Raw genomic sequence first — 9,705 nt, forward strand, 5'->3', positions numbered from 1 at the left:
ATAGGCATTCTCATGGCAAGGTTAAAATTAATTTTTCCGTATATGAAATGATAGGATAAAGATGGAGGTGGGAAAATGCTTCATTCAAGGGTACAAACGTCTTAGAAATAACTTAAATAAAAATATCCAGGAAGTATGAGTAAAGACTTAGGTTGATGAAGAATAGAGAATAAGACCCAGAAAAGGAAACAGCACGAGGCATTCTCGGTGAAGAGAGTGAAGTGACGTGAAGTCAGTTTCCGAGACAGTAATTGTCTTAGTTAGGCTTGTACTGCTGTGAAAAGACACCATGACCAAGGCAACTCTTATAAAGAAAAACATTTAATTGAGGACAGCTTATGGGTTGAGAGGTTCAGTCCATTATCATTAAGACAGGAAACACAGCAGCATCCAGGCACTCACGGCCCTGAAGGAGCTGAGAGTTCTACACCTTCATCCAAAGGAAGCCAGGAGCAGGCTGGCTCCCACCTGGCTGGGAGGAGGGTCTCAAAGCCCATCCCTACAGTGACACACTTCCTCCAACAAGGCCATACCTCCTAATAGTGCTACTCCCTGGGCCAAGTATATTCAAACCATCACATAAAACTATGGAGTAAAGTTTTAAAATAGAAGAAAATGATCTTCAAAGTCATATAGAAGGGGTGGCTAGAGAGATGGCTCAGCAATTAAGAGCATTTTTGCTCTCCTAGAGGACATAGGTTCCATACCCAGCACCCACACAGTAACTCACAACCATCTGTAACTCCAGTTCCGGGGGACTCAATGCTTTCTTCTGTCCTGTACAGACACCGGGTGCTCACGTCGTACACATACTGCATGCAGGCAAAACACTACACTTGTACATATGAAAAAGTAAACGACTCTTTAAAACACATACATAAATATATATTCTTGAATAGTATTACAAAAGATTATGAGAAAGCATGAGTCTTTTTCTAAATACTGGGAATTGAACCCAGGGCTTGTATGTGCTAAACAAGAGCTTCACTGAACTATGCCCCCAGCCCTTCTTTTATATTTTATTTTGAGACAGGGTCTCACTGAGTTGTCTAAGTTGGCCTCAAATTTTTAATCTTCCTGCCTCATCCTCCCAAGTAGCTGGGCCACTAGGCATGGCAGCATAGTGGAGTTTTAATACATGGTGTACTACCAACTACAAGAACCCACCATAAATAACAGTAGGAGAAGAATAAGAGAAAAGCAGGTGGGTGGACGGACATAACATAAAAACACATAAAACAAGTACTTCCACACTCTGTGACAAGCAGCAAGACTATAGATCCCCAAGAAAAGAGCTATGGTGGGATGAGGCCTCACCCTGGATTACCACCAAGGCGACTGGCAGTATCCAATACATGTACAGGAAACTGAGTCCAGTTGTGATTAATCTTAAGGGGGCTGCATTTTGAGAAAGAGAGAGAGTGAGATCTCCAGAATTATTTAAACAATTGGCTGAGTTTTTGTCTATATATTTGGGTATAACCCCCACCCACTTCCCACCATACAGCAATAATGCAAACAAAGCCCAGAACTTATACATGGCAGGTAAACACCAGGAAAGAGTCCTCGAGAGGAAATTACCAAAGCAGTGGGGCTAAATTATCCTGAAACTACGGGCTGTTCTTGCTCACCCTTCTCAAGCTTAAAAGCAAGCTTCAAATAGGCAAACTGATTGTACGTGACTTGACTGCCTGTTAAATAAAGAGCCAGTTGTTTACTATTACTTTTTATTTGTATGAGATTTTTGAGGACATGTATGTTTGTGCACTGCATGCATGGCTGGTGCCCATGGAGGTCAGAGGAAGACATCAGATCCCAGAGCAGGACTTACTGATAGTTGCTATAAGTCACCATGCGGGTTCTGAAAATTGAACCTGGGTCCTCTGGACAAAGAGCCAGTATTCCTAACTGCCGAATCATCTCTCCTGCCCCAAAGGCCAATGTTTTTAAGTGGATACAACACAAACCACTATTAAATGATGTAAAATACCTGTGATGTCCTGAGATACAAATAAAATTATCAGGCGGGCAAGAAAATGTAGCCTATAAAGAGAAATGGAAAAATATCAAATAATAGAAATAAACTTGAAATGACAAAGATGGTAAACAGATAGCCTCTGAAGCGGCCAGTCGGTACACGCATGTTTCTGATGTTTTAATGGTACACGCATGTTTCTGATGCTCTAAGCTGTAGAGGATGCAATCTAGCTAATGAATGCTAAACAGAAGTATCATGTATGCTTAGTGTGTGAAGAGAGACCCTGAAAACATGTCCAATTATTATATGTCAATTAAAAATTTTTAAATATTAAAAAGAATCTTCAAAACCATGATGCATAGAAAAATGAAAGAAAAGCCAATATAACACAGATTTACAAATATCATCTAAGAGGTAAAAGTGACCCTGGGTATGCTAGTAACAACACATAAAGTGTAGAAGAAAGAAATACTAATGAATTTGAAGACAGAGTGGTTGTTTCAAATGATCCTAAACAAGAATAGAGGGGAAAAAGGCTGCAAACAGTAAATACGAGGGCATCGTTGACCAGTTGGACAGGATCAAGTGTCTGGCTTATCTGTAATAGAAGCCCCCTTAGGGACATAGGCAGTGGGAGGTTTTAAGAAATATGGACAATTTTTTCCAAAAGTGATGAAAATGGAAAGAAACATGGATCCACAAAACTTATGAACCCCAGTGGGAAAAGCATCAAGGCACATCATAATTAACTTTCTGAGAAGCCATGGATAAAGAGAGTTCAGTGGTGCCTTCCAGAAATCATCAGATGAGCAGGAACAAAGAGCAGCTGTGGACTTCCTCTCAGTATGCAAGACACAAGACAAAGGAGTGACATTGTGAAGGTGTTAAAGAAAAAGACCCTGTCATCCTAGAATTCTATTCTCAGCAAAATATCTATCAAAAGGAAGGTGAACCACAGAGTTCTTCTTTCAGACAAAAGTTAAAGGTACTCATTACCATCAAAGCTGCACCGTAAGAAATGTTAAAGATGGTTCTCTGAACAGAAGAAAAATCATGAAAAAGCAAGCGTACCAAAAAAAAAAAAAGCTAAAGATACAGATAAACAGAAATAAAGCTTTATGGTGTTTTGATTTCTCGAACAGCTAATTTGCTACTTCCATCAATAAGTATGTTGAATGAACATTCCCAGCAGGTGCTGTGGTGGATTCTTATAACCCCTGCACACAGAAGCGGGAAGGATATTGAGTTCAACCTGGTATATAAATAAATAAATACATAAATAAATAAATAAATAAATAAGTTTACTCAAAAATGCAAACTGCCTAAATAGAGCATCAGAGTGAGTTTATGACAGTAGAGCTATCCAACAGTCTCTAAGAACACCATCTAGAATATCAAGAAACATATTGTGAATTAAAGGTAAAAGGATCGGTAAATAAGATCAAAGTCTAAGACTTCCTCGTGAAGCCACTAATGCAGATTGAGAATGATTATATTAATTTGAACAAAGTGGCAAATGCCACTGTCCCCTGGAAGAGTGTGCTGTCAGCCATGGTTAACCTTACCATTTTCTTTAACAGCACTATTGATCAGCCCTTGAGCTGTGTCTCCTTTGAACTGTTTGCAGACAAATGTCCAAACACTGCAGAAAACTTTCATGCTTTGTATGGTGGTTTGAATAGGTTGAGCCCCCAGAGACTCATGTGTTTGGATCTTGGCCCACAGGAAGTGGCACTATTAGGAGGTATGGCCTTGTTGGGAGTAGGTGTGGCCTTTTTGGAGGAAGTGTAGCTCTGTGTAGTTGAGTTCCAAGGTCTCCCATGCCTAAGCTCTGCCTAGTTGGAATCAGAGCCTCCTCCTGGTTGCCCACAGAAGACAGTCTACTCCTTGCTGCCTGCGGATCAAGATGTAGAATTCTTGGTTCCTCCAGCACCATGTCTGTCTGAATGCTGCCATGCTTCCTGCCATGATGATATTGGACTGAACCTCTGAAATTGTAAGCTGGCCCCAATTAAATGTTTGCCTTTATAAGAGTTGCCTTGGGCTGGAGAGATGGCTCAGGGGTTAAGAGCACTGACTGCCTTTCCAGAGGTCCTGAGTTCAATTCCCAGCAACCACATGGTGGCTCACAAACATCTGTAATAGAATCTGGTGCTCTCTTCTGGTGTGTCTGAAGACAGCTACAGTGTACAGTGTACTCATATTAAAAAAAAAAAAAGGAGTTGTCTAGATCATAGAGTCTCTTCATGGCAATGAAACCCTAAGACACCATGAGTACCTGACCGGGCGTGGGTCAGGGGGTGGGGGGGATTTTGTTACAAGGATTTCTGCTTTGATACACTCATTCACAACAATTTTCACAATAATTATATTGTGATAAATATTCACATATTATATCACAGGACTCATATGCAAGGGTGGTGACTTCACACACCATAAACAGCACTAGCAGGAAGCCCATCTATGGGGGAAATCTGAGGATGAGAACTTCATTTTGAAGTTGGTATCTTGTCCGTGACAAATACAGGACAAAACAGAAATTGTTCCCAGTCTTTCATCTCATTGATTTCATCTCACTGAGTGGTTCAAGGACAAGCCTGTGTTCTCTGGGAGGGTAAAGGATGGTGTTAGCATTCTGGAAGCCAGGAAGAACTTTGGGTCCAAGAAGTGCAAGGCCATCAAGACCATCACTATTGTCAATGGTGGACCGCTCAGATACTTTTGACTTGTATACATCTTCACCACCAGACTATCCCATCCGTAGCTCAGGAGAATGTACAAGGCATGTTTTGGGGAGAATATTAAAAATATTAATAATGGAAGGAGAGATGGCTCACCCATTAAAGGCTAGGCTTACAAGCAAAAATATAAAAATACTAATAAATCTAAATAAATTAAAATTATGCAATGTATGTTGTTTAACAAGAAATTAATATACAAGTCACAGTAAAACATCTGTAAAAGTATGCAAATATTTGGAAATTTAAGCAATAGCCTTCTAAAAATCACAGAGAGAAAAAAATCACAACCGGGTTCAGTTATACACATAAAGTCCCAGCACTTGGAGGTAGGCTGAGGCAGGAGGATCTCAAGCTCAAGGCTACATCTGAGTTGTACACCCTGTGATCCTAAGTAGACAAACTGGAAAGAAGAGAGGTCAAAAGAGCTGGAGAACAGACAGGTTTCAAAGTTAAACCATCAATCCTGAAAAAAATCAGGAAACAAACTCTGTAGGATGGAAGCAGCAATTTCCAGGCCCCAAGAAATGACCCAACATTCACAGTATTGACGCTGATTCTCTAGTTTCTTCCAGGAAGCTGTAGAGGGGACACTCCCCAACTCATTGTTTGAGGCAAGTACTCCCCTGATACATAACAGACAAGGGCAGTATAGAAAAAGAAAACGGTGAATCAACATCTTGTGAACTTATACATAAACTCTCAACTGCACACTGTAGAGAACACACAGGAGCCGCTTTGGTTTGCAATGGTCAATCAGTGGAGATGAGTCAAGGCTGAATCCAGAGTCCTCAAATCCACACTCCGGGCCAGAGTATCGATGTTCTGTTTGAAACGATAAGGCAGGAGCCACCTGATATGTTTAGATGAGTCTGAGGAAGCACAGAAGTTATAAACAGGATGAGTTAAAAAAGTGGTCAGATCAGGTCCCACCACCAGCAGGTGGCACCAAAATCAGAGACTGCAACCAGGTGGCCTTGCCCTTGGCTGGCACAGGAAGTATGGCTGACTCATTTTAAGGGCTTGAAATTAGGTGACCGGCCACGGAGAAGTTATGAAATCCAGGACTGCTGCAGTATCGCCAGCAGGCAGGCCCAGCACTGAAATGACTGTCTTTCCGTTCCTTCATCGGTAGAAGGTGGTAGTCCTAATACCCACGGGATGGAATTAGTGTGCAGATTTAAGATACTGCCAGGTGTAGAGAGAAATCACGCCTTTAATCTCAGCGTCTCGGAGGCAGAGGCAGGCTGATCTCTATGAATGTCAGGCCAGCCAGAGCGAGCTCCAGGGTACCCAAAGTGAGGCCCTGCCTTGTACAACAAAACAAAAACAACGCAAATAAATTCTGCATATAAGTGAATAAAACAGGGCCAGTTTTACATGTCAGGACAGCTCTTTTCCTGTTTTTGTTTGTTTGGTTTGGTTTGGTTTGTTTTTTTTTGGTCTTTTTTTTTGGTTTTTCGAGACAGGGTTTCTCTGTATAGCCCTGGCTGTCCTGGAACTCACTCTGTAGACCAGGCTGGACCCAAACTCAGAAATCCACCTGCCTCTGCCTCCCAAGTGCTGGGATTAAAGGCGTGTTATTCCACTGCCCGGCTCTTTTTCTGTTTCTAATTCAACCATTCATTCTTGTATTCTTCCAACAAACATTTATTCAGCAGATCTGCTAGCAGCTGAGTTGACTTTGTTATTGTTACCTTTATTTTTTTAATTCCCTTAGAAATGGCCGGTGCCAATCCCCCAGTCACCCTTACTTGTTCTTTCTTCGGTTTTATTTTTATTCCATAAGCATTCCAGTCAACCAATGAGTTCAGAGACTTACCACTTACATCAAAGAAATGACATTGACCTGTCATGTAATATACCAAACTTTGCACTGCCAACAGTGATCTAGAAAAATACAGAAGACTAGATACAAGAGAAATACTAGGTAGCTTGGTACAAGTCTAGAAATTTGCAAAAGATGTATTTAAGGTAGCAATTTTGAAAGAAACTTATGAGATAGAAATGTGTTGAAGTGCATAAATGCCTTCTAAACTGTAAATCACAGCACAGTATCAAAAATAATGTGCTCTTACTTGGATTACTGAAGATTTTCATAATTAAATACATTTGCAGGGCTGGAGAGACGGTTCGGCGGATAAAGATGCTGGCTGCACACGCTGACAACATGACTTGAGTCCTTGGTACCCACACAAGTCACACATGTGGTAGATTGGGTCTGCAATCCCACCTTTCTACAGTGAGATGGGAGACAGAAACAGGAGAACCGACAAGAAGCTGGAAGGCCAACCAGCCTAAACTTCAGAATGTCAGAAACAATAAGATTCCTGCCTCAGTACAGTAGAAGGAGAGGACTCCAGAAGTTGTCCTCTGACCTCCATATGTGTGTCTCAGCATGCACATACACACATGCACAACACATAAATGAGAAATAAAGTAATTTTGTACATGTTTACATAATAACTTCTTACTTATGAACCCCTAAATTTCAGTCTCAGGATTCTTGAACATTCTGAAGGGCAGAAATCGTGTATTGTTTCAAGTCTAAATTCCATTTTTAATTCCATTGGGTTGGAGAATTAGCTAAGATTTATTAATAGGTATAGTGCTTGTGTAGAGTGAAAAATTATAGATACTGGGTACATAGAATCCTTTTTAGACATATAAAATATTCTTTAGGCTTTCTTTATAAGGACATGGAAAATTTCCTGAGAAACAGAGCCATGAAACAAGTTAAGAATGTAGACAGGCTAGTTACGGGAACTGGCTAGAATGCAAGTTAGCCAGGTGAAACCAAGCTGAGAGCCGCAGTGACAGGGCAAGGCCGAAGTAACAGGGCAGGACCACATTCTTGAGAAATATAAGCATACAGAGAGTTTTCACCTGATCCTGACTCACGTAGGTTAGGTTCCTTTGGAACGTTCCGCTATTTTTATGTTATGCCACCTCAACAACCCCTCACCCCCTCCCCATTCCTTGGTTTGTGGTTTTTCCCTTTATAAACCCCTCTCAAACTGGCTGTCGGGGTCAATTCAGCTCCTGCGTGGGCATACGAATTGACCGGCAGCTAGCTGTCACACACCCTAATAAACCTCGCTATTGCTCCGGTACACGGTGTCTTGAGCAGATTACTGGGTGGTCGCGACTTTCTGAGACTTGAGTGAGGGTCTCCCCTCTGCGGAGGTCTTCACTTGGTAGGTTTAGACTTGCATTTTCTCTTTGATTTCTAAGCCCCTTCATCTTCCACAAAGGGAAAACATTCATAAAGACCAGAGGTTCTCAGGCCTAGCTGTTCACTAATGTTAACTGAGAATGTCTGAAAACTGTTCATTCCTAGGCCTAGCCTTCAGCCTCTGGAGGAAGAGGCCAGGCATCAATAGCTAGAAAGGCTCCCGGAGGACTCAGGGATATATCCAAGTGTTGCGAATCGCTTGTAGAAAATAAAAAGTTGGCGGTGTTGAAGGTTCCACGGTACTCTGTGTACTGCACATGCGCAGCCTCTGTCCCGCAGTGCCTGAGTGCCTGCTCCCTGTGACACACAGTACTAAGTGTCAAATGTCACGCAGCCCCTCGAGAGCATCACTGATTTCTGCCTTCCTTGCTGTGGTTAAGCATGTAGCTTGTTTTAGAGCTATTTCTGTTTGTTTGGGTTTTTCATGTTTGAGATTTGGTCTTGCTAATGTAGTTAGTTTCAGCCTTGAAATCCTCCTCTCTCCCCCTAAGTTCAGGAATTACAGGCTTGAGACACTGTTGTAGTAATTATTTGATCTCAGTGGGGAGGGTGTGTGTGTGTTCCTACCCCATCTTTTATTGTTTAGTTTCCAGATAAACGACACAAAACCTGTATATTTATAATGAGTCTTTAAAGCTAGAGCTGGACCGATATCTATCCTCTATGCTTTTAAAATCTACTTCCCCATCAATACCCCGAGTTATGTATTGCCATGTTTCATCTGAGCTGCCCTTAACTCCAACTGGTCAGCCCTGGTGGTCGTGTTTTCATGACTCACCTGCCCCATCGTGTCTTCTCTCGTATCTTCTCCTCTCTCCACCTTCTTCTTGCCTTAGTGGTCTCCCCTCAGACCCCAAGCTGGGAACTGAAATCCACCTACCTCTCTTCCACCCAGGTATAAGCTGTAGGCATCTTTACTCAACCAACTCTTAAATGAAGGAACAAGGTTACATAATATTTCTTCCTCATCCCTGGGGGCAACCAGACCTTATGGCCAGTATTTAGCATTATCATACATAGCAAAGAACAAAAAAGAAAACAACAACAACAACAACAAAAACCCCTGGCAACACGACACCATGCCTTCTGACTTACAATATTTTATGCTTATTTAAGCTGTCACAAAAAAAAAAAAAAAAAAGTACCTTTCTTGGGGCTGGAGAGAAGATTCAGCAGTGAAAAGCACTTGCTGCTCAATTATGAGGGCCAAAATTCAGACCCCAGCCCCCACAGTCAGACAGTTAGACTGCCCACAAATGCTTATAACTCCAGCTCCAAGAGACTGTATATCCTTGTCTAGCCTCTGTGGGATATACATGTATACACACAGATACATAAACATGCATAAATAAATACTTTTTAAAGGCTAGTTTTTCTTGAATGCAAAAAAAAATCTACTTGGGCATTCTCTAAAGGCACTCATTTGCTGTCTCTTTAACAGCCTTCTGGAGCGGCAATTTTGCGATTTTGTTTTCTTTAAAATATAAGAATGTGCTGTCACTTTAACCCCAGGTGTGGGATCTAGTGCTGCTTCAGACTGATCACAGCAGCTGACAATGATGTGCCTCCTGTCTAGCAGAGGCTTGTTTTTGCCAGCTGCAGACAGTTTCTGCGATTGTGTGACATGTGGGATTCTGGGAACTTTTCAGAGGGTGCATAAATGTGAGAGGCCCAGAAGAAAGAAGAAAGGAAAGGAAAGAAATTAGATTTGGGAATCTCTCTCTCTCTCTCTCTCTCTCTCTCTCTCTCTCTCT

Source organism: Grammomys surdaster, unplaced genomic scaffold, assembly GCF_004785775.1.
Source record: "Grammomys surdaster isolate TR1022 unplaced genomic scaffold, NIH_TR_1.0 146, whole genome shotgun sequence".
Classification (NCBI taxonomy): domain Eukaryota; kingdom Metazoa; phylum Chordata; class Mammalia; order Rodentia; family Muridae; genus Grammomys; species Grammomys surdaster.